Source organism: Lycium barbarum, chromosome 11, assembly GCF_019175385.1.
Source record: "Lycium barbarum isolate Lr01 chromosome 11, ASM1917538v2, whole genome shotgun sequence".
Lineage (NCBI taxonomy): Eukaryota > Viridiplantae > Streptophyta > Magnoliopsida > Solanales > Solanaceae > Lycium > Lycium barbarum.
In genome coordinates, this window is record NC_083347.1 from 105,696,516 (window position 1) to 105,722,745 (window position 26,230).

Below are 26,230 nucleotides of genomic sequence, written 5' to 3' on the forward strand. Positions count from 1 at the left end.
TAGTAAGCAATATATTTTGAGTGTTGAAGACACCAAACTCTACAACCAAATAAATGTTCTCGCAGAAAGTTCTTTCATGCAAAATACGCCAAAAGTAAACTGATTGAAAAGATCTCCAAGCAGACATGGTGTAACGATGTCGCTTAAATATGCAATGTATTTCACTATATTTTACAAAAGAAACAGAATTGAGCAGCACTTGTGAGAAATGTATAAAGTGGAATCTTACAACTCATTACAATCGTCATTCATCTGAGTTTTCACAGACTTCATTCTTATTGTATCCTTGGCAGTTTTGTTTTTTTAATGGGACAAACGAGGCTTTCAATATAGACTTCAGTCCCACTACAGTAACCAAAGTTAGTAATTTTTGCATATTTGATTTTGTCATCCTTTGGATTGTATATCATCGAAGTTGATCCAAACACAAGAAGAATATCGCCTTTATTTGACATGCAAAAGGATGGAACAAGCACGCGCCTCTTAAGATCACCGGGACAATTGTGTTGGGTTGAGGTCCACTCATGTGGGAAAGAAGAAAAGTGGCCGAAAGTGAAAGTTGAGACATCATAACGATATCGGCCGAAAGTAAAAGTTGAGACATCATAACGATGTCGGCCGAAAGTGAAAGTGGAGACATCATAACGATGTTGGCCGAAAGTGAAAGTAGAATTTTTTTTTTTCTTGAAATCTCAACTATAAATAGAGGCACTTCTTCTCATTCTAAACACACCAAAAATTGAAGAAGACAACACATCCCAAAGAGAGAAAAATTTAAGAGAAATACTCTTAGTGAAAGGCCTAAGTAAGAGAAGTTTTTTGAGAGAATTTTTAGTAAAAAAATTCTTGAGTGAAATTGGGATTGGGGTTGTGAGGTTGAGTGTTGTAAACACTAGTAATATTTCTTCTTTAATAAGATCTGCAGCAGCAACGTGGACGTAGCTCTCACATTGAGGGTGAACTACTATAAATCTGTGTGTGCTATTTATTCTTCACTTACATCACGGCGTAAGTAGGTTCTGTCTAAGGAGGTTGGTATTTAAGTGGTCCAGCTGTGACCCTCCAATCTTTCCTGGAACCTGCTTACAAAGGTCGGATTTGGGATTCAAATCCTAACAACTGGTATCAGAGCAACAGGTTGTGTTGTGATTTAGAAACGATGGGAGGCGAAGATGGTACGACGCACGGCATCGGTAAATTCGATGGTACAGATTTTGCATTCTGGAGAATGCAAATTGAAGACTATTTATATGGCAGAAAGCTTCATGAACCTCTGAGTCCGAAACCAGAGGAGATGAAGCAAGCAGATTGGGATCTCCTCGACAGACAAGTTCTGGGAGTCATTCGGCTGACGCTGTCGAAGAACGTTGCTCACAACGTGGCAAAGGAGAAGACCACCGCAGATATGATGAAGGTATTGTCTGACATGTATGAGAAACCTTCGGCAAATAATAAGGTATTTCTCATGAAGAAACTATTTCATCTAAAGATGATGGAAAATGCTCATGTTGCTACACACGTAAATGAATTCAATACCATTGTAAATCAATTGTCATCGGTAAAAATTGATTTCGATGATGAAGTGCAAGCTCTAATTTTGTTGGCATCCCTACCAAATAGCTGGGAGCCAATGAGAGCAGCGGTTAGTAATTCTGTCGGCAGTGACAAACTAAAGTTCAACGATGTTAGGGATCGTATTCTTGCTGAGGAGGTGCGCAGGACAGATTCTGGAGTGGCATCGACGAGTTCTGCTTTTAATGTTGAAAACAGAAGCAGAAATTATGACAGAAACTACAACCAAAATAGGGGCAGATCGAAGTCAAGGAATGGCAGGGGTCAATCCAGATCAGGACGAACACTTGAGTGCTGGAACTGTGGAAAACCAGGTCACCTCAAGAAGAACTGCAGGGCGCCAAAGAAGGAGGACAACAAAGGGGCTGGAATCAACGCTGCTACGGAAGACATTGGCAATTTGTTGTTGCTATCGGTTGACAACCCGATAGACTCTTGGGTGCTTGACTTAGGAGCGTCTTTTCATACCACCCCACATCATGATATAATGACAAACTACGTGGCTGGGAATCTCGGCAAATTTTATTTAGCCGATGGAGAGCCGCTAGACATTGTTGGCATGGGAGACATTAATTTGAAGATGACAAATGGATCCTCGTGGAAGATTACAAAAGTTTGACATGTTCCAAAGCTGATGCGAAACCTGATCTCAGTAGGTCAGCTTGATGATGAGGGATATGATCTCAACTTTGGTAATGGGTCTTGGAAGGTGGCGAAAGGTGCTATGGTAGTTGGCCGAGGAAAGAAGATTGGCACTCTCTAGATGACGACTAGATGCCGTGATACTGTTGTTGTGGTTGACAACACAAAGAAGACAGATTTGTGGCATTGTCGGCTGGGGCATATCAGCCAGAAGGGGATGAAGCTGTTGGTGACAAATGGCTTAATTTCGGAGCTGAAGACGGTGGACCTTCATACGTGTGAGAGCTACATTCTCGGAAAACAAAAGCGAGTAAGCTTCTCAAATGCAGGCAGGGAGTTGAAGGTCGAGAAGTTGGAATTGGTGCACACAGACGTGTGGGGACCTACCACTGTCCCCTCTCTTGGAGGATCACACTACTACGTGACCTTCATTGATGATTCAACCAGGAAGGTATGGGTTTACTTTATGAAAAATAAATCAGATGTGTTTAGTGTATTCAAAAGATGGAAAGCCATGGACGAGAATGAAACAAACCTCAAGTTGAAGTGTTTGAGGTCCGACAACGGCGGATAATACAACGATGGTGATTTCAAACGGTACTGTGCCGATAATGGGATCAAGATGATGAAGACTATTCCTGGAACGCCGCAACAAAATGGAATAGCCGAAAGAATGAACCGAACATTGAACGAGCGTGCTCGGAGTATGAGAATACACTCTGGACTACCCAAGATATTCTGGGCAGATGCAGTCAATACCGCGGCCTTCTTAATTAACCGAGGACCGTCAGTTCCTTTGGATTTCAAAATTCCAAAAGAAGTCTGGAGTGGCAAGAAGGTAAATCTTTCATTTATGAAAGTGTTTGGCTTCTTATCATATGTTCATAATGATGATACGGCTAGAAGCAAGCTTGATCCAAAATCAAAGAAGTGTTACTTTATTGGCTATGGTGACACCGAGCTTGGTTACCGATTTTGGGGTGAACAAAATCGGAAGATCATCCGAAGCAGGAATGTTGTCTTCAACGAAGAGGTACTGTACAAAGACAAGTTGCAAAAAAATTCAGAATGTCAGGACAAGGAATAGGAAATAGTCGATTTGAGGGACTTCCCGACACCTGAGCCGCAGCCAGGTACAGCTGAGGCAAAGGAACAAACAATCCGAGAAGGTGCTGATGAAAGTGCTGATTCTGAAACAAATAAACAGACGCCAATCACAGAACTGCATAGATCATCCAGGATCAGGAAGCCGATTCACAGGTACTCTCCATCCCTCAACTACATTCTACTCACTGATAGAGGGGAGCCGGAATGTTATGAAGAAGCAATGCAAGTCGATGAATCGACTAAGTGGAAGCTGGCAATGAAAGATGAGATGGATTCACTATCGGCAAATCATACATGGGAGTTAGCCGAGTTTCCAAAAGATAAGAGGGCATTGCAAAACAAATGGGTTTATCGGATAAAGGAAGAACCCAATGGAAGAAAGCGTTATAAAGCAAGGCTGGTTGCAAAGGGATTTCAACAGAAAGAAGGCATCGAATATACGGAGATCTTCTCTCCCATAGTCAAGATGGTGACTATCAGAACTGTTCTTGTACTGGTGGCAAAGGAAAATCTACATCTGCAACAGATGGACGTGAAAACTGCATTTCTTCACGGTGATCTAGACGAGGAAATCTACATGCGACAGCCGGAGGGATTCAAAGTCAAAGGAAAGGAGAATCTGGTGTGCAAACTTCAAAAGAGTCTGTACGGAATAAAACAGGCTCCAAGACAGTGGTATTTAAAGTTTGACAGCTTTATGAAGAAAGCTGATTTTTCAAGGTGCGAAGCAGATCACTGTTGTTACTTCAAGAAATTTGAAGACTCATACATGATACTGCTACTCTATGTCGACGACATGCTAATCGTAGAAGCAAACCTACAGGAGATTGATCGGTTGAAAAAAGGGTTATCGGAAGAGTTTGCAATGAAGGATTTGGGAGCTGCAAAACAAATCCTTGGGATGAGAATCGACCGAAGCAAGGAGGGCATCAAACTCTCACAAGAAGAATATGTGAGGAAAGTTATCAAAAGGTTCAACATGCATGATGCCAAGCCAGTCAGCACTCCCTTGGCTGGACACTTTCGATTGTCAAAGGATCAGTCGTTGACAACCGAGGATGAGAAGAAGCAGATGGACAAGATACCTTATGCATCTGCAATCGGTAGTCTTATGTATGCAATGATATGTACAAGGCCAGACATTGCACATGCAGTGGGAGTTGTCAGCCGATTTATGAGCAATCCGGGAAAGCAACACTGGGAGGCTGTGAAGTGGATATTCAGATATCTGAAAGGCGGCTCGAGTTCAGCTCTGTATTTCCGAAAATTAGAAACAGGATTGCAAGGTTATGTTAATGCTGACAACGGTGGTGATGTTGATAGCAGAAAGAGCACATCTGGGTATGTTTACACCTTCAAAGGTACTGCAATCTCTTGGGTTTCCAAGTTGCAAAAGATAGTAACTCTCTCTAGTTGTGAGGCTGAGTACGTTGCTGTGACGGAGGCCACAAAGGAAATGATGTGGCTACAATCTTTTCTGCGGGAATTAGATCAGGACCACGATGGGAGTGTGCTATATTGTGATAGCCAAAGTGCCATTCATTTGGCAAAGAACCCGGTCTACCATGCTCGAACGAAGCACATACAACTCCGGTACCATTTCATTAGATCATCTTTGGAAGATGGAGTATTAGTGCTTGAGAAGATCGCAGGGAGTCAGAATCCAGCAGACATGCTGACAAAGGCAGTGACGATAGACAAACTGAAGTTATGTTAAGCTTCAGTTGGCCTGCACGAAGTACGAAACTAGGAAAGAGTTGCTGCATCGATCAAAGTGTGAAGACAAATTAAAATTAGCCTTCAAGTGGTAGAATTGTTGGGTTGAGGTCCACCCATGTGGGAAAGAAGAAAAGTGGCCGAAAGTGAAAGTTGAGACATCATAACGATGTCGGCCGAAAGTAAAAGTTGAGACATCATAACGATGTCGGCCGAAAGTGAAAGTGGAGACATCATAACGATGTTGGCCGAAAGTGAAAGTAGAAAATATTTTTTTTCTTGAAATCTCAACTATAAATAGAGGCACTTCTTCTCATTCTAAACACACCAAAAATTGAAGAAGACAACACATCCCAAAGAGAGAAAAATCTAAGAGAAATACTCTTAGTGAAAGGCCTAAGTAAGAGAAGTTTTTTTAGAGAATTTTTAGTAAAAAAATTCTTGAGTGAAATTGGGATTGGGGTTGTGAGGTTGAGTGTTGTAAACACTTGTAATATTTCTTCTTTAATAAGATCTGCAGCAGCAACGTGGACGTAGCTCTCACATTGAGGGTGAACCACTATAAATCTGTGTGTGCTATTTATTCTTCGCTTACATCACGGCATAAGTAGGTTCTATCTAAGGAGATTGGTATTTAAGTGGTCCAGCTGTGACCCTCCAATATTTCCTGGGAACCTGCTTACAAAGGTCGGATTTGGGATTCAAATCCTAACAAATTGATGGTATACATTTTTGCCCAAGACTCTTTAACCCCATAGTCCTTCATAGCCCACACATCTATGTGAGTGCTATGGTAATTACAGAGTACAGAAAGATCATTTCCCAACACTCCTTGCCTCAAACCAAAATCTCCTTCTGCACAAGAAGGTTGCTCTACCTTTCCCCATTTCTCATTAGCTATATATATCAAGCTAAATGATACTCCAAGGCCCTTGTTCATTATACCCATGAAGACCATCAGTAGCAGCCCAATGCCCAATGAAGATTCCCATTTACAAACTTACTCTGATAACCAAATGGCAACCCACCTGGAAAATTATCCTTACTTCTCCAAGAATCACTATTTAGACTATATATTTTGACCTCAAAGTCAGCAAAAAGGCCATTTTCATAAATACACAATATACCTACAACCTTATAATCATCATGCAACTCATCAAATCCAAAACCATATATAACACGGTTTTTATTCATCAACTTAGGCATAGAATCAGGCAATTTCTTGCACTTTCTAATTGTTGGGTTCCATAAAAGCAGTTCTTTTGCCATATTAGCAAGACAAATCAATCCATTGACAGAACCCACAATCTCGAGAGATTTGCGGCCTTCTTTCTTGGGATAATCCAAGTGAGATGCCTCAATAACAGACTCATAAAGTAAAGACCTAACGGAACAACACTTGAGATTGTTCTTACATTGGGAATAACTCAACATAAGCTTATGGTGGCTACAATCCTCATTATTAACTGACAAACTAAGATGGGTCTTGATAAAGTCATGGCCAGAGATTAAAGCAAGCCAAATTTTTGAAACAAACGTGAGTTGCATGAGGGATGTAATTGGTAATTTTAATAGGATTTCAGTTATGAGTTCTGATGGAAGGGTAAAAGTAGTCAACCTTGAAGATGGTTTGCATGTTGACGGAAGGCTTTGTCTCCCTTAGATTCCATCTGGGTTGGAAAAATTGTACTTTTGAAGTTCAATTTTGCTATGGAAAAGGTTTGTTGGGTGGCTGCAGCCTAAAGCAACTCAAGCAAGTGTTTTACCCCAACATTTTTGGAGCCCTAATCTTTATATAATGTACTTTTTTTTTTCAGGTCTCCGGTACTTACATTGGAGTCCTATTATGTTTGGATTTGCGCCGCGTAAGGCCCATTCGAGGGAATCACTTCCTATCAAGGATTGTTTTGGGTCATTTGCATGAGTGCCCTTCAAAGGCACTGGTCTTTAATTTTTGCCCCTCAAATTGTTAGTCTTTAATTTTTACCCTTCGCTAAAAATTCCTTGATTTTTGGGTTCGAATCCCTGCTCTGTCAAAAATTAAAAAAATCGCACGGTAGAGTTTGATTCGCAAGACAAAGTTTTGCATGCAAGTCGAATAGTGAAGTTTAATAATCTTAAGCCGCTTTCAGGTAAAGATGACATTCGGGCTCATAAGAAGCTCTTGTCGCCAACAACATCGGAAAATGCAAGAAACTTTGAATTGGACGTAGATAGCCTTTTCCATCTTTTCTTATTTCGATAGGCATCCCACCCTCACCTCAGGATGAGAGGACTACTTTGAGCTAGGCAGGCAGAGTTTCAAACTCTATCTTAAGGTAGAGTTTTTTTTTCGTTTTTTCTTTTTTTGACTTAGTTGGAATTTTACAAACCTCTGCCTTAAGGCCTAACTTTTTCCTGAATAGGCCTAATTTTGGGCAAAAGCTAGGCCTATCCAGGCAGAAGTTTGCCTTAAATAGGCCTAACTTTGCATCAAACTTCTGTCTTGCAATTTTTTTTTTTAATATTTGACAGAGCGGGGGTTCGAACCCAGAATCCATTGATTTTAGGCGAAGGGCAAAAATTAAAGATTTCAAATTTGAAGGGCAAAAATTAAAGACCAGTGCGTTTGAAGGGCATTCCGCACAAAAAACTGAATTTTTTTCATACTCAGCACTCGAACCAGAAACCTTATTGATTAGGAGAAGAAGCAGCTCCATGCGCTGCACCATATCCATTGATGGTAATTTGGCACTTCTTGATATGGCTAGTTCTTGTGGAATGCTATATTATTTTTTGGAGTGATTACAATATATATATTCACTATTTTATTCTTCTACTAAGCAGTGGAAGATTTTAAATGATAGTTACCCAACCTAACTTTAAAATTATTGTCACAAACACGTTGAAAAAGTTATTAAAAGTATAAAAACAATAATATTTCAAACAACAAAAATAAAGATGCTTTACTGAAATTATTATAGTTAGTGATAATCCAAAAACTAAACGTAAAGCTATATGAGCCTGATAATTTTAGATTTTATAGGGTATGACTGTTTGGCATGGTGTATTGATTGTGGTTAATTCAGTTAGCAAAAAAAATTTAATCAAAGGACATGCATATTTATTTGTCATAGATTTTTTTTTTTCAAGAATATAGAGAAGAAGATATTTTGCAATTGATATTATATCTTCTTAGAGAATTACAACATGAGATGAATATATAACCTGAATTTCGTAAGAAACACGTAATATATTGAAAGAAATAATTTATGAGAATGTTGATAATAAAACCAAATATTATTATGAAGATTTTTTTAGAGTTGATTACTTTTTACATATAGTAAATCAATCAATTATTTTCACTTCTAAATAGATTAAATAACTTGAAGTGTGCGAAAACATTTTGATTTTCTATTTACTGGCAGAAAGTTGAGATAATCAGATGATGAGAGTGGTAATATCTTTTTCTAACCTTGAATGTTCTTTAAAAAGATAATCACCACTTTGATATTGATTGTTTAGACTTATTTTCGACCGAAAAGTTTTAAGAAAAATAGTATAAATAGAGATTACACTAATCGATATACTGAATTAGATAATTTTTTTATTCTTTTCCAAATACTTATGTTGTTAATAGAATAATGTTAATGATTCATGTAACAGTTGCCTCAACAAAGAAGTGTTCTAAATTAAATTTAATAAGATTCTACCCAAGACCAACAATGACTCAAGAGACATCAAATGAATTAATTATGCTATCGAAAAAGAGTTATTAATGACTTTGCATATAAAAAGCTACAAAATTAAACTTTAAATGAAAATTATGATGATCATTTTTATTTTATTTTAAAAGGTTTAAGGCCAAGTTTGATTTTAAGCCTCCAATCTTCCAAAATTCTAGCACTGGGATGGCAATTAGATTGGACATGGTCCAAAAAGAAGTAATGTGGAAAGCAGTTGGCGGCCAAGCCACAGAGCAAGCATACTGTTCAAGATTCAAGGGGAACATCCCTCATTGCTGCAAAAGGGACCCAACCAGTGTTTATAACCTGTAAACTGTGAATTGCTGCAAAAGTGGGGTAATTAGCTCGTGGGCACAAGACCCGGAGAAAGCTATTAGCGCATTCCAGCTCACTATCGGTCAAGCAGGAACAAGTAACAAAACAGTGAGGTAGCGAAAAATATTCATCCTCGAGGCACCAGGACCTGGATATACTTGTGGGCCTGTAACGAAGGACAAACCAAGCAAGTTTATAACACCAGATGGAAGGAGGTTCACTCAAGCTTTGAGTAAGTTACTGTGGGTTATAAACTATGAGTATGCAATAATAGTTTCTTTCAATGCTTGCACGTTTTTCTTTTTGAATTAAGTATATTGTTACTCCAATCTTATTGAGCCGCCCTTGTATTCACCTTTCCGTCAGTAAAGTCCCAGTAACGTAATATAGGGCAAGAGGAGAGAAACCTATTTATCAATAGGGTTTCTTGCTCTTATCTGCCTTCCGCCCAAGGTAGGTTGTTTATAGTGCTTCTTAGTGAGATTATCGAGTTCAAAATCATGGTATTCATGTCAATTTATGTAATAGCACAAACGTCTTTGTTTAAAGTTTATGTTTACATGTGGTATCAAAGTCTAGACTGAACTTATAATCTCCATGTAGGAAAATTTTGTTACCCATGATGGTCGAGATAAAATAAGAATGGATTGACGTTAAAACATTAGCGAGGATAATAGATGTTTAAGATTGATGCAAGTAATAATTTAAAACTAGTATTCAGAAATACCTAAGAGCAATCGACACAAATGAAAAGAAAATGCATGTTGCTAACTGTGTACCGTCCAACAACACCACCCTTAAACCTTCGTATGCCTAAGCATAACGATTTTGAGTACTAATACTCCTTTCTTTCCAATCTCAATTAAGCTTAACATGGTCCTGCATGGAGTTATTTTGTTTTGGACTATTAGGGCCAGTTCAGCTTTTCTTTGAGCCGAGGGTCTTTTGAAAACAACCTATCTACCTTCATGGTAGGGATAAGGTCTGCGTACACTCTACCCTTTCCAAACCCCACTTTGTCGGATTAATATACCCAACCGGTTCAATACACAAGTCACTAAGGCAAGTGCTTTAGGCCCCAAAATTTTGGCGGTCCATCTTTCAATAGTTACTAAAAGTAAGTTAGAAATATAGATCTTTTTATATATAAAAAAAAATATTGAATTAAGGTAGAAAATAGTTAGTAGTAGTGGTTTCTATACTCAACAAACTATTCTAAGAAACAATTGCCCCAAGTTTAAACATTGTCCAATTATTTTGGGTTTAACTATCAAGTCTGCTGAAATAGGATCATCTTGTGGGGTCCAGTCCCCTATCCCATATTTTAAGGAAGGAAGATTTTTCTTCCTTTGACAAAATCACATTTGTAGCAATTGTGGAATTGGCCAACAAGTCAATTCTTTTGTTCACATTTTCGTGATGTAAGCGTTTAACTCATCATAGTCGTGACGTAAGCGCTTACCTCATCATAGTCGTGACGTAAGCGCTTACCTCATCATAGGAAATTCATTCCTATAAATAGGCAACTTATGGTTCATTTGTAATACACCAAGATAATTTGCTATACACACTAAAATCTCAGACAATACATCTGAGTGAGAGCAAAGTGAGGTGTTCCATAGACTGTAAGAAAATAGTCTGTGAAGAAAAATAGAGTGTGAGTGATATTGTAGTGAGGTGGGAAAATCAAAAGAGTGTTATTTATTTTGAGGGTGTAGTGGTCTTAGGAGTATTTGTACTCGTTACTACACAGTGTAAAATTCCTTACTATAGTGATATCAGCTGCTCCTCTTGGCCGTGGTTTTTTCCTTATTCAGAAGGGTTTCCACGTAAAATCTTGGTGTCATTATTGCTGCATTTTATTCTTGCTGATTTAACCATAACTTAGTGTTCCGCGTTTATCACTAATACCGTGAATATTATTTTTGCGGATCTATTTTATTCCCAACAAGTGGTATCAGAGCCAAGGTTCTGTCTGAGTATGCTCTGTGGTTGCAGCACAGTCTGAACCTCCACATCAGAAAAGAATTGCTTTGGTCTTCGAATAAAATAGTATTTGTATTTGTGATAAACAATGGAAGCCAACACTAGTAGAATGGTTACTTTGAGTGGCGTAAATTATGCCATTTGGAAGGGCAAAATGGAAGATTTGCTCTATGTCAAGAATTTTCATCAACCTGTCTTTGGAAATAAAAAGCCTGATAATAAATCAGATGAAGAGTGGAATTTGTTGCATCAGCAGGTTTGCGGCTTTATTAGACAGTGGGTTGACGATAATGTGTTGAACCATATTTCTGGAGAGACACATGCTCGGACCCTATGGGAGCATCTTGAAAGTTTGTATGCTCGAAAAACTGGTAACAACAAGATGTTTCTGATAAAGCAAATGTTGAGTTTAAAATACCACGATGGTTCCGCAATGACAGATCATCTGAATATTTTTCAGGGGATCATGAACCAGTTATCTGCTATGGGCATTAATTTTGATGAAGAAATTCAAGGCTTGTTTCTACTTGGTTCCCTACCAGATTCTTGGGAAATTATTAGAACTTCATTATCAAATTCTGCTCCGGATGGTGTGATCTCTATGGATCTTGCCAAGAGCAGTCTTTTAAATGAAGAGATGAGAAGAAAATCTCAAGGTTCCTCCTCATCAGATGTCTTGGTTACTGACACTAGGGGGAAAGGCAAGAATCGTGGTTCTCAAAATAGAGAACATCATAGAAGCAAATCCAGAAGCAGACTTAAAGATATTGATTGCTATCATTGCGGGAAAAAAGGGCACACAAAGAAGTTCTGCCGGATTTTGAAAAAGGAAAATAGAGATAAGGAGGAAAAGAAAGAAGATGGCAATCGTGTTGCCGCTGTCACTACAGAAGATCTTGTTACTGTCCTTGATGCGGATCAGATAAACATTGCTTGTGATGAGTCAAGCTGGGTTGTGGACAGTGGTGCCGCATCTCATGTGACATCAAGGAAGGAATTTTTCTCATCCTATACTCCGGGTGACTTTGGAACTTTGAGTAGGGTAATGAGACTATATCTAGGGTGGCTGGTGTTGGAACGATTTGTTTGAAAACCAGTACTGGAACTAAACTAGTTTTAAACAATGTAAAGCATGAACCTGATGTTCGTTTGCACTTGATCTCTGTTGGTGTTTTGGATGATGAGGGATATGTCAGTACCAATGGTGCTGGAAAGTGGAAGCTCACTAAAGGTTCCATGATTGTGGCTCGTGGCGAAAAGCGTCGTGGTCTATACTGGACTACAGCCTCTACCTGTGTTGATATAGTGAATGCAGTTGAGAGCAATAGCTCTTCAACGTTATGGCATAAGAGGCTTAGCCACATTAGCGAGAAAGGACTAAATGTTCTGGCCAAAAATAAATTATTGTCAAATTTTGAAAGTGCTAAATTAGAAAAGTGTGAGCACTGCTTGGCTAGAAAACAAAATAGAGTTTCTTTCAAGTCTCATCCTCCTTCAAGAAAGACAGAGTTGCTTGAGTTGGTGCATTCAGATATATGTGGTCCACTGAAGACAAGGACTTTGGGTGGTGCACTTTATTTTGCTACCTTTATTGATGATTGCTCAAGGAAACTTTGGGTCTACGTCTTAAAGACTAAAGACCAAGTGTTGGGTGTCTTGAAGCAGTTTCAGGCCTCAGTTGAAAGAGAAACTGGAAAGAAGCTGAAGTGTATTCGTACTGATAACGGTGGTGAATATTGTGGACCGTTTGACGAATACTGCAAGCAACAGGGTATCAGACACCAGAAGACTCCTCCTAAGACTCCTCAGCTTAATGGTTTAGCAGAGAGGATGAACAGGACCTTGATGGAAAGAGTCAGATGTTTGCTTTCTGAAGCAAAGTTGTCGAATTCCTTTTGGGGTGAGGCATTGTTGACCGCCGCACATGTTATTAATCTATCCCCTGCGGTTGCTTTGCAAAGTGATGTTCCAAACAGAGTCTGGTATGGCAAGGATGTTTCCTATGACCACTTAAAAGTGTTTGGTTGCAAAGCTTTTGTACATGTGCCTAAAGATAAGAGGTCAAAATTAACTGCCAAGACAAGGCAGTGCATCTTCATTGGTTATGGCCTTGATGAGTTTGGTTACAGGCTATATGATCCAACTGAGAAGAAGGTCGTGAGAAGCCGTGATGTTACCTTCATGGAGGATCAAACCATTGAAGATATTAACAAAGCGGAGAAGATAAAATCTTCAAGTTCTGAAGGTTTAGTTAATCTTGATCAAGTTCCTCATACAAATGTTGATGACGTTGGTGGGCTCGATGACGATGGTGATGCCCAGAATCATGTTCCAGATCAGCATGTTGATGATGATAACGATGCTGCTATTGATGAGGTAGATGCTGATACTCGTGAAGTCGTGGATGTGTCAGATATTCCACTTAGAAGGTCTACTAGACAGTATGTTCCTTCTTCCCGTTATTCACCTAATGAGTATGTATTACTCACTGATGGGGGAGAACCTGAATGTTATGAGGAGGCCATGAAAGATGAGCACAAGGATCAATGGATTGAAGCCATGCAAGATGAGATGAAATCTCTGCGTGAGAACCATACTTATGAGTTGGTGAAATTGCCTAAGGGCATGAGAGCTTTGAAGAACAAGTGGGTGTTCAAAGTTAAAGCCGAAGAACACAGCTTGAAGCCCAGATACAAAGCTAGATTGGTTGTTAAGGGATTTGGTCAAAGGAAAGGTATTGACTTTGACGAAATCTTTTCTCCTGTCGTGAAAATGTCCTCCATTCGAACAGTTCTTGGTTTGACTGCTAGTCTTGATTTGGAGATTGAGCAGATGGATGTGAAGACTGCTTTTCTTCACGGTGACTTAGAAGAGGAGATTTATATGGAACAACCTGAGGGCTTCAAGGCAAAAGGCAAAAATGCTTCCAGGATTGACGAGTTGAAGAAACAGTTGAGTAAGTCTTTTGCAATGAAAGACTTGGGTCATGCTAAGCAGATTTTGGGCATGAGAATTACTCATTCGAGAGATGAAAAAAAGCTTTATTTGTAGCAGAAAAAGTACATAGAACGTGTACTAGAGCGCTTCAATATGAAGAGTGCTAAGTGGGTTAGCACACCTCTTCCTGGTCATCTGAAATTGAGCAAAAAGATGTGTCCTACAACAACAGAGGAAAAACAGAGAATGGCCAAGATTCCTTATTCCTCTGCCGTCGAAAGTTTAATGTATGCAATGGTATGCACTCGACCAGATATTGCTCATGCAGTCGGTGTTGTTAGCAGATTTCTTGAAAATCCAGGGAAAGAGCATTGGGAAGCTGTGAAGTGGATACTCAGGTATCTAAGAGGAAGATCAGATGAATGCTTGTGTTTTGGAGGATCAAATCCAATTTTGAAGGGCTATACAGATTCTGATATGGCAGGTGACCTTGATAACAGAAAATCCACTACTGGATATTTGTTTACTTTTTCAGGGGGAGCTATATCATGGCAGTCAAAGTTGCAGAAGTGTGTCGCACTATCTACAACGGAAGCGGAGTATATTGCGGCTACTGAAGCTGGCAAAGAGATGATATGGCTCAAGAGATTCCTTCAAGAACTTGGATTGCAGCAAATGGAGTATGTTGTTTATTGTGACAGTCAGAGTGCAATAGACTTGAGCAAGAACTTCATGTACCATGCGAGAACAAAACACATCGATGTCAGATATCATTGGATTCGTGAGCAATTGGAAAGCGAATTGTTCCAAGTCAAGAAGATTCACACGAATGAAAATCCTGCAGATATGCTGACCAAGGCGGTACCGAGAGACAAGTTCGAATTGTGCAAAGAACTTGTCGGCATGCACTCAAATTAGAAGCCAGTGTACCCTCCTTCAGGTGAATGGGACTGGAGGGGGAGATTTGTGCGGTCCAGTCCCCTATCCCATATTTTAAGGAAGGAAGATTTTTCTTCCTTTGACAAAATCACATTTGTAGCAATTGTGGAATTGGCCAACAAGCCAATTCTTTTGTTCACATTTTCGTGATGTAAGCGTTTACCTCATCATAGTCGTGACGTAAGCGCTTACCTCATCATAGTCGTGACGTAAGCGCTTACCTCATCATAGGAAATTCATTCCTATAAATAGGCAGCTTATGGTTCATTTGTAATACACCAAGATCATTTGCTATACACACTAAAATCTCAGACAATACATCTGAGTGAGAGCAAAGTGAGGTGTTCCATAGACTGTAAGAAAATAGTCTATGAAGAAAAATAGAGTGTGAGTGATATTGTAGTGAGGTGAGAAAATCAAAAGAGTGTTATTTCTTTTGAGGGTGTAGTGGTCTTAGGAGTATTTGTACTCATTACTACACAGTGTAAAATTCCTTACTATAGTGATATCAGCTGCTCCTCTTGGCCGTGGTTTTTCCCTTATTCAGAAGGGTTTCCACGTAAAATCTTGGTGTCATTATTGCTGCATTTTATTCTTGCTGATTTAACCATAACTTAGTGTTCCGCGTTTATCACTAATACCGTGAATATTATTTTTGCGGATCTATTTTATTCCCAACACATTCTTCATCATTTGAGCTTGCACTAATTTCTTTATACTTTAGATGTATATCTCACACACATGTTTAATAACAATACATCTGTGATTTTAAAATATTTTTACTAATTGACATGTGATGCACGTGCGGCGCACAAGATGCATGCATGACGCACGCAGAAGCTAGTACTATTGAATATACTTGAGAACTCTTATTAAAATTTGGCTTTGAGCCACAAATTCTATTGAGCCGTCTCTGTGGACTATATTGGGTTAAGCTAAAGATCTTGTCTCAATTTATTTATTTATAAAAAAAAGTTATAGTTTGATGCTCAGCTCCATAGAACAACAAGAGTCGGCAATCGATCTTGAAATTTGTTGGGTTTTTGATATTTTTGTTACTGGAAAATCGAGGAACAAAGAGAAAACAGAGAAAAGCTACTAAACTAAGCTATGACTAAATTGATATTTAGATTGATGATCAAAACAAAGGAATTACAGCTATATGAAGAGTTGGACAACTCAGAGACTCGTATAGGAATAAAGGACCCGCCGGTAACTAACTTGGCAGAAGACCGGATCTGCTCCTCTAGGCAAATGCTAGGGGCTTAAATTTGAAATATAGCAAACTAAGACTTTAAACATAAGGACTCAATCGACAAACTAATTGTTAGTAATATGTGTTAAAAAAAAAATCAGTAAACCAGTAAATGAAATAAACTGGAAACCCGAATGGAAATGCAAAATGTATAAAACTAAAAATATCTGAGTCCACAAGTTTCTGTGTGTCCTTGAGGAATTTAATCCCCTCACTGTACCCGAGGTTATGGATTACTTCCTCCCAGGATAAAACGGATATACCTGTTGCTGGCGTAGCGGTACCTCAAACCCCAACAACTTCGTCGAACACAAATTTGGTAATGAATCACACAAAGACTCGATCTTGGTTTGTAAGAAAATATGTAGAAGAAGTGCAGAATTTTTCTGTGTAGAAAACTGAGGCTAATCCTCTAAATTTATAGGCATTGAAAATGTGAGATGGAGAGGTGCAATCCAAAAGGTGTCTTTTGGGTGCACTCCAAAATGTATCTTTTCTCATTTCCCATTCACACTCCAAAAAACCCAACAATCCCCCACATGAATGGGGAATGACTATATTATGAAAAACATGCATGAAAAACTGTGTGATTCATAAGCAAGGATTAATCGCATCTCGATAAGTAGATTTCTCTTTGAACTTTCCGTAGAGAACATATGTCGGATATACTCAGTCACTCGGTAGATTTGATATCTTTGAACCGTCGAGCTTTGGTGTATACCTAGACAACCACATGTCACACAATTAACCCTTTAACCATCTTTGGTTCTCATAGTTTTGTTCGTTTCAGCCATGAACACTGCCTGGTTCATAAGTGCATAGAGAATTGGCCTTACAGAATTCTCCTTGAAGTGGCTTACACTTCACACTTACATAGGTGATTCCTAAATGTGTCATCCCATAGATACACTATTTGATATACCCCGTATCAAACTTTGAAACCATTAAAAAGCCTTAATGTTTCCTGGTACTGAACATTGTCTCATATGAGAATGGACCAAAAAAGTTTATCTTGACAATGTTGAACCGTCATCAATGACTTTGTTTGATCTCTTGAACCTAGATCTTGGGATCTCCAGTCTTCTAGGTAGAGTTACTGCCACGATGACTTGTCCTCGGTCATAGTCCCATTCTCCTCGATGATCTTTCAACCACCTCTCTAGTTAGGCCTTTAGTTAGTGGATCCGACATATTATCTCTTGACTTAATGTAGTCAATTGTGATAATTTCACTAAAGAGTATTTGTCTATCGGTATTATGTCTTCGTCGTATGTGACGAGATTTTCCGTCATACATAACGCTCTATGCCCTTCCTATTACTGCTTGGCTATCACAATGTATGCATATAAGAGCCAACAGTTTAGGCCAAAATGGAATGTCTTCTAAGAAATTCCGGAGCCATTCGGCTTCTTCACCGCTTTGTCTAAAGCTATGACCTCAGACTCCATTGTAGTACGGGTGATACATGTATGTTTGGATGATTTCCAAGACACTGCTCCTAAACCAATGGTAAAAACGTATCCACTTATGGATTTAGTTTTAGTTGATCCGGTGATCCAATTTGCATCACTGTATCCTTTAATAACTGCAGGATAACTATTATAATGCAAAGCAAAGTTTTGAGTATGTTTCAAATACCCCAAAACTCGTTTCATTGCCAGCCAATGATTTTGGTCGGGATTACTTATGTAGCGACTTAGTTTACTTATAGCACAAGCTATATCAGGTTGTGTACAGTTCATGATATACATTAAACTTTCCAACACTCTGACATAATCCAATTGAGAATGACTTTCACATTTATTCTTATCAAGAGCAAGGTTCACATCAATTGGTGTCTTTGTAATTTTAAAGTCCAAATACTTGAACTTTTTAATTACCTTTTCAATATAATGAGATTGAGACAATGTTAGACCTTGAGGAGTCTTATGGATTTTAATTTTCAAAATTAAATCGGCAACTCCTAAGTCTTTCATATCACGCTTACTAGCAAGCATGTGCTTAGTAACATCAATGTCGTTACTCATTATCTACATATCACCCACGTACAAACGAACAATGACGACATGATTCGAAGTGTTCTTAATGTAAACACATTTGTCACACTCATTTATCTTGAATCCATTTGAGAGCATCGTATGGTCCATTTCGCACGCCATTGTTTGGGTGCTTCTTTTAGTCCGCAAAGAGACTTAAAAAGGGCGACACACCATCCTCTCTTTCCCGGGAACCACAAACCCTTCGGGTTGTTCCATGTAGATTTCTTCCTCCAAATCTCCATTTAAGAAGGCTGTTTTCACATCCATTTGGTGGATTACAAGATCGTACACGGCGGCTAATGCTATTAACATCTGAATAGATGTAATCCTCATTACCGGCGAGTATGTATCAAAGTAATCAATATCTTCTCGCTGTTTAAACCTTTTAACAACAAGTATTGCTTTATATTTATCAATAGAGCCATCAACTTTCATTTTCCTTTGGAAAATCCATTTGGAACCTAAAGGTTTGTTCCCTGGAGGAAGATCAACCAATTCAAGTATGGTTCTTTAAAATGGATTCTATTTCACTATTGGTTGGCTTTTTCCAAAATTGAGCTTCTGAAGAAGTCATAGCTTCTTTAAAAAATTTAGGCTCATTTTCCAATCAACATGTCAGACAATCATCTCTAAAGGATGTAGACGTCCTTTGACGTTTACTATGTATTGGATTTTCCTCATCAGGACATCTTTCTTTGTTTCATCCCGAGAGTGTTTAGATCCTGTGCTAGACGACTCACATTCTCTTATATATATACATATATATATTCAAAGAAGTCAACATTATCTGATTCAATTACCGTATTCACATGAATGTCGGAATTTTTTGATTTATGAAGCATAAATCAATATGCTTTACTAATGGTGGCATATTCGATTATACTTTAGCTAATCACCCCCACACTTTGAAATAATTCAAATAGGGTTTTCTTCCTTTCCATTTGGACTAAATTGTGATTTCCTATAGGGCACTCGACCGAGTATTCAGCTAGCCAAAAGGATAGCTTCCCCCCACAAGTTATGTGGTAAACATTAACTTATTAACAAGATATTTTAATAGTTTGATCTCTTATTCTTATCAAACTAACATACATATACCTTTATTGACCCAAAAGATATATACATTCATTTTCATGATTTCAAGAATAATTTTCAAGTACTAATGTAAGTCTAATTCATGTCTTACCACCTTGAAAATAATCCTCCGCATATTTCAATTCAATTATTCTCCGTTTTCGCCATTCTCCAGTAACGACGAAGTTTTTATATCTTCAAATTGAATACAAGACAAGTCGATGTAATAAACCGGTGAAGTTTTTATATCTTCAAACCGAATAAACAACAATGAGAACCGGCGAAGTTTTTATATCTTCAAACCAATAAAAGCTATTAAGTCGGTAAAGTTTTTATATATATTTTTAAACCGAATAGTAACTGACACGGACTGATTTAATAATTCGATGAAACTTTTATCTCTTCAAACAACAAGGAGAACTAGCAAAGATTTTATATCTTTAAACCAACAAAAGTTACTAACTCAATAATGTATTTATATTCTTTAAACCGAGTAGTAACTTGGAGTAGAAAATCACATAGATTTTAATCTCCAAACTGGGGAGTAGAAAACCACAAAGATTTAGTCTCCAAAAAGAGCGATTTTCTTTTCTCAGTAGATTATAAAACAACATTTTCACTGTTGGGTTCCAATTTTTCTGAAAATTACAATTGATCATCTCAACGAATGAGATTTCAAGTTAAGTTGCCGAGAAAAAATTTCAGCACATCGCTATGTAATACTACCACTTTTCAAATTCTTAATCTGTCATAACATATGGAATATAGGAATTATCCAATACAACTGGTTATCGTACCGTAGACTTATTTGAAATAAGACTTGAGGAGGAAGTCTCTCATTGTTGGATACTTTCAACTCTCAAACAACACCAAATAGGGTTGGAACGTCAACTGGCAACGTTTTAGCCAAGTCATTTTGTTCCTGCCATATTCAGGCTCCGAAACGGAATTATAATATATCTAAAGAGTAGAAAATTCTCTCTTTCGTGTTGCGTTTACAACCAACACTTCAAAAATAATTCGTCAAAACAAATCCATCCAAAAATTTTGTTTTACAATATCCTTTTCAAAGTCACACATGTCTTGGTGAAAGACTAAATACTAAACATCAAGATACATAGTAAATGCTAACATCAAAGCATTCTACTTTAAGAAAATCTTTGCCAAGAAAAGCAGTTTCATGCATCGAGTCATGGAAAAAGTACTGTGGAGATAAAAGTCCATGCGGTCCCAACCACCCAAACATTGTGACCACTTAATCATCCCTTTTCCCTTTTTAATATATCCAAAAGAATGTGTACTTATTTTTTCTTATGCACAATTCTTCTATTACGTATTTATACAGAACTAGCAAACTATTGCACGGGCCTGATTAATTTAGTTACTCAATTTAGTTAGTCTTTATGATTTGTATATTTTGCAAAGGATACTGCGATTTTTCTTAGTGAGTCTCCATATTTTTTTTTTCTTTTCCTCTTATTTTCCCCCTTAATTTCTCAATTGTTGTTAAAATTTGTCTTATTTTGATTATGTCCGCCTCTTTTTATATTTAATAAGTTGACAATTCAAATATCCTACATGTCAAGTTTATAATTACAAGGTTCAAACGATATTTTATTATATTATACACATTTTAAATTTAGAACCACAAGATTCAAAAGTCTATCTTTATTTTTTAAACTCCGTGTCTAGTCAAATGTAGACACTTAAATTGAGACTGAGGGAGTATATGCCAAATGAAGGAAATGAAAGGACAATTGAGACACTGCGGACACGTGGGGACTTAAAAAGTAAACACATAAGAGGTAGTATTAATGTTAAACTTCTGAAATGTACACATGTTAGTCCCGGCTTGGAATACAATTTCAGTTGCTTTTTGTACAACTTATTGTTGTTGTGTTCGCCCACCTTGGGCGTTTATATATATTAAGAAAAATATAGAATAGAAAAATAGGACATATATTTTTATTAATGTGGTCAAGTAATATGAGACGAAGGGAGTACTTCATTTATTAATTATCAAAGAACGTGAAAAGTCAAGTATAGTAATGTGGCCAAGTAATTTGGGACGAAGGGAGTACTTCATTTATTAATTCTTAAAGGACGTGAAAAGTCAAGTAATGTGGCCAAGTAATATGGGACGGAGAGAGTACTTCATTTATTAATTCTTAAAGAAAGTGAAAATTCAAAAGTGAACAACTAAAAGTGCACGTAGGAAATAAATATGTGTTGGAGAATTAAAGCTGAAGTGCCATACATGTATATATGAGAAGAGAATAAATATTCAGCAAGAACGCGAAAAGTCAAAAGTGACCAAGTAAAAGTGCACAGAGGAAATAAATATGTGTCGGAGAATTAAAATTGAAGTGCATACGTGTATACATGAGAAGAGAATAAATATTCAGTACTATGACATATGTCCATGTGGGATTTATTAATTCTTAAAGAACGTGAAAAGTCAAAAGTAAACAAGTAAAAGTGCACGGAGGAAATAAATTTGTGCCAGAGAATTAAAATTGAAGTGCATACGTCTATACATGAGAAGAGAATAAATATTCAGCAAGAACGTGAAAAGTCAAAAGTGAACAAGTAAAAGTGTACGGAGAAAATAAATGTGTCGGAGAATTAAAATTGAAGTGCATACATCTATACATGATAAGAGAATAAATATTAAGCACTATGACATATGTCCACGTGAGATAAAAAAAAAACAATTGGTTAAAGTGTACAAGTTATATAGGTACAAGCATTCATTGCGTGTACAATTTGTAAAGCTTTGGGTACAAATAGATATTGCTGTGTTGGTCCTCCTTAGGAACTTATATATAATAGAAAAATAAATGCACACTTCTACATTAAAAAATTGTGGCAACATTGAATATATTTCAGATCTCCATTTCCATGTCCCGACATGGACATGGCCAAACGTCACAGATAACTTTTCAAACCGGCACCTATAAGCATATCAAATATATGTATCTAAATTTATTTATATCATCATCATAAAATAAAATGAGTCATCTACCCTAATATTTATGAAACCAAATTTCACATAAATTATAAGGAATAAAATTCATAAATATATAAGAAGTGAAGTTAGAAAGCAGAACCCGATATTTCCCACTTTCTTCTTGATTCACCGCTTTATTGATCACTTCTTGATTCGTGGTGTTGTTTGCCCCTCCTTGAACCGGTGCGAGGGACGGTCTTTAAACATTGTAAAGGTGCCATAGATTTTACCGCTTAATTTCTATTTTCTTCTTCATTTCTATCCGTAGTAGACAAACAGCCATCGTTTTAGTTTCGGATTTTCTCCATTAGTCATCCGAAAATAATTTCATAAACTCCTTAAGCTTGTTAGTAATATGTGTTAAAAAAATCAGTAAATCAGTAAACGAAATAAACTGGAAACCCGAATGGAAATGCAAATGTATAAAACTGAAAATATCCGAGTCCACAAGTTTCTTGTGTGTCCTTGAGGAATTTAATCCCCTCACTGTACCCGAAGTTATAGGTTACTTCCTCCCAAGATAAAACGGATATACCTGTTGCTGGCGTAGCGGTACCTCAAACCCAACAACTTCGTTGAACGCAAATTCGGCAACGAATCACACAAACACTCGATCTTGGTTTGTAAGAAAATATGTAGAAGAAGTGCAGAATTTTTCTGTGTAGAAAACTGAGGCTAGTCCTCTAAATTTATAGGCAATGAAAATGTGAGATGGAGAGATGCAATCCAAAAGATTGGGTGCACTCCAAAAGGTACCTTTTCTCATTTCATATTCACACTCCAAAAAACCCAACACTAATAAACTTCCTTATAACCCCTAATTTAATGGCTAAATACAACTCCGCAAGCACCAGGTATCCATTTCATAGCATATGCAACAAATTCTTCTGTCAATGAACTAATTACGTCTTTTTTCTTTTTGGTTCAAACTTTAATCTTTATGAACCTTAAGTTTAGCCCAGATTAAACCTTAAGTTTAATCTTTATGAACCTTAAGTTTAGCCCAGATTAAATCTTTACTTGATTTCACCAACAATTATTTCGTTCAAGAGAATTGTGTTTTTCTTTAAAGAAAATTACACCACTTGTCACGGTTTTGAATTTAAGCGTGTAATTAGCATATCTTAAAGAAGAACAAGTTTTATTACATTTTTGACATACGAAAAAAAAAATATACCCTAAACTGGGGATTCACCCACATTTTCCTTATTTTTCTCTCTTCTTTAACTACCACACGGTCCACACCTCTATTTTCCTCACTTCTTCAACCAATAGAGCCCCATTATTTTCTCCAAGGACGTGTATAGAAGGAGAAGAAGGCAGACATTTCAATTCTCACACCCAAAGTTTCTAAAGAAAAAGTATAATTGTGAGGTGATGATGTCTATTTTGGATTTCAATTAAACCTTATTCTTTTCTTGTGTTGGTTTACTGCTAATGAATGTGTTTTAATTTATGTTTTAATTTAAATACGAAAATTACATTATACCATTATTATACAATGTATATACCTTGTATTTTTAATTTTTTTTCTCTTTCAAACATGCTTAAATACACATTATACCTGGTATAATTCATTTTCAGAGGTATAATATATGTATATTAATGTGTTAATATACATAGTATAATTCAAATATATTATAATAATATTGAGGCATAATATTATATACTTGGTATAATATTTTTCTTGTGAAATACTTTGTATATTAAAGTAATAATATAAATGATTTTTATGTCGTCATGGTGTATGCTATTGACCCTTGAAATCAAAAAAGAAGGGTCAAAGATAACATTATGGAATAACCGTGTAGGAAGGAAATGTTTGGAATGTATGGAGAAAGTGTAAAATTGAAAATGTCGTGAAAAAAGCAGTTATAGAGGATACAGAGTCCGACGAAAAATAGGGAGCAGGTTCCTTATATAAAGCAATTTATTTTTGTATAAAACTCTTAACCTCTTATGAAATGTTGATTGCATTTACCTATTAATAATATGTAAATATTATTATATTTTTGTTTACTTATGTTTTTTTCCCTTTTCTTTATTTAGGCCTTGAAAGAATAAGTATTTGTTTCTTGGCCGTAAAGTAACATTATTGAACATTAAGATTAATGATCCTGATATCATTCATAAAGGTATTGAACTATTTTAATTAATTTGAACCATTATGGTGATGAGTTTCACTCCCTAAAGATTTAGGCCCATGAATCTTTGCAAAATTTTTTAGATTATTTCGGTTAAATCTTACTTTATGCAATAGCTGTGTATTGGTCTTCATATTATGCTATAATGTTGATCCCTGCGTTATAGAGCAAATAATGTATGTGCTTAAGATTATATAGATTGTTAATCTCCAACGCAACCAAACTATTGTTTGAGGTTTATGCATACAAAATGCTTATACAAAACTGATACTTCCTCCGGTCCATTTTTACTTGTAATGTATTGACTTGACACGCTTATTAAGGAGCTAAAAAGAGAATGACAATTTTATCATGTCATCCATAATTATTGCTAAGTAACCTAATGATTGAAATCAATAAAACATACTTTAAAAATTTTGCAACCACTAAGAATTTCTTGAACTTTCCAACTCAATAATTAATAATAAGTATCAAATAGGTATGAAATGATAATTAACTCTTGATATTCCAAACTGAACAACTATTTTAGTATACAGGACATGAAAAATGGATGGAGAGAGTATTAAAATCTTTTAAGAAACTTATTAAATTCACGTCAATAGTTTACCAAAGGCTTAAATGCCAGTTTCTTTGCCTTGTGATTTGTGAAAATTGAATTAGTCCAAGGATCGGAAACCCCCAAACAAAAGGTAAAGAAATATTGACAATCGGATACCTCTTAAAATCAAAAGACATGTTGTAACTAAATAATATATATCGACTCTTGATTTCCTGATTTTTGACGTGCCTTCATTGGTGACCTCCAGTTTGTCAGCTATCTCGCAATTGAGATTTTTCCGTACTCTTTACGGCTAACTGCACAATAAAGCAAACTAATAGCTCTAGCATTAGTTTCAATTACCTCTTGTTGCTCTTTGGTGATTTCGAAAGATTCTGTATCGATCTTGTTTTTAAGTCCTTTGCGTCAACATTTGGAACTGGCTTTGGTCCCTTTTTGATTACGAGCCACGCTTGGCAGTCAACTGAAAGACAAAGATTTTGAATCTCTCCTTCCGGTGGTTGTAGTGTTGACCAATGAAGTATGGTGGTTTTGTTGGAGAGTGTCAATCTTGTAGAATTGCACCAGGAATGTGATATCCAGACATCTAAACTTTTCTTACATGCTGTTAGGTAACTTTATGTGAGACCTGCTCTGATACCAATTAAAACACGAGAGGGAATTCTGAAATTCTCAGCTCTAACATCAAATGCAACTATATTATGTAGGATAGGAACTAAATCAAAAGTATAAGAATTAAAAATATAGATGACTCCACTAATGCAAACTCCACCCGTGAACGGATAAAATTAGGCGAAAGTTTTAATCTCTCTCCATGTTCATCTATACCTAAAGTGAAAATCTAGTTTCTTGTGCAACACCCTAGTTTGAATTCAGGTGTCGGTGTCATCAAAAGAACTTTATACTTCTTTTCTTCTGGTTCAGAACCTAACGAATAGTAACAATTATTCTGAGAGACATCTAAATTTAGGTGCGGAAGAAATCTTACTTCTCTAGTACAGGGATTGCAAATTGCAATCAGTTGCACAAGGAACTTCCAGAAGCAAAACAAGCCATTGACAAACTCAAAACAATTAGTGCCTGGGCAATCGTAGAGTTTACCAAAATTATCTATATGGAGAAGGGAGGAATTCCCATCTTCCTTTTGCTCTACAACGTAAAAAGCTTCCCCTTTGCGCACAATGAATTTTGTTCCACTAGAACGAGTCAT

At 36.9% G+C, this 26,230-nt stretch overlaps 1 pseudogene; it reads right to left on the bottom strand.

Moving 5' to 3' along the window:
- Positions 1-102: 102 nt before the first annotated feature.
- LOC132620066 (F-box/kelch-repeat protein At3g23880-like) lies at positions 103-26,230 on the bottom strand (annotated as a pseudogene).